The sequence below is a fragment of the Phalaenopsis equestris genome, unplaced genomic scaffold, assembly GCF_001263595.1.
Source record: "Phalaenopsis equestris unplaced genomic scaffold, ASM126359v1 Scaffold216990, whole genome shotgun sequence".
NCBI classification, from domain to species: domain Eukaryota; kingdom Viridiplantae; phylum Streptophyta; class Magnoliopsida; order Asparagales; family Orchidaceae; genus Phalaenopsis; species Phalaenopsis equestris.
The window spans coordinates 7030-7917 of record NW_018235555.1 but is presented as its reverse complement, the minus strand read 5'-3'; positions in this window follow the sequence as shown (position 1 = coordinate 7917).

Genomic DNA, 888 nt, shown 5'->3' with positions numbered 1-888 from the left:
AAGTAAATAAATAAAAATATCTCATAATTTAATGGCATGTAGATTTCCGCTGAATGTAATTAAATTAAATATATATGATAATTAAAATCTATTTTTATTCTTTTTTTTTTAATTCTGTATTAAATCAAGAGATATTTTTCTCAATAAGAAAATTATTTACAGCTGTATTAGAAAACATCTTTAAAAAATTGGAAGGAATATTTTATAGCTCGAAAAGATTAAAAATTGTTGTCAACTAAGTGAGTTATCTAAAATGGATGGGCGATGATGGGTGTTAGCGTTGGTTGATTACATCTGGCAGAAGAGGATAACGGTGGAGTGTCACTTGATGGAGAGATTATTACGTTCGTCATCCGGACGTCGAGATACGTCAGAACGACGGCCGGACGCAGCTCGACGTACGGACGACGAACGTAATAATTTTTCCACTTGATGGCATTTGAATATTTATATGATTCAAGTTCTTAAATATTGTATCAAAATATGCGTTTGATTATATGAAATTGCTCTTAACATATTAATGCGGTAGTGCTAATTATTAAAAAAAATAAAACTAAATTCAATTTTAGAACGGATAATTTTCACGATAATTAATTTTAAGTTGCATATTTTAATATTTTAAGTGTTATTAATTTAAATCCAAAAACTTTAAGAAGTTTTTAATAGAGAGAGTAAGAGAGAAAAACAACAAATATATGGCATTTTTATTATGAAATGAGTTCTATATTTGGAAAGATACAAAAATAGTGAATTTTATTTTAATATTAGCTTTTCCCTCATCCTTAGAAGGCCTCAAGATTCTATTCCTACCGCTCACTTATAAAGGCTGCCCGTTTTTCAAAAGAGACAATATTGGAAGATGGATTGAGTGAGAGGATCTACCATCGG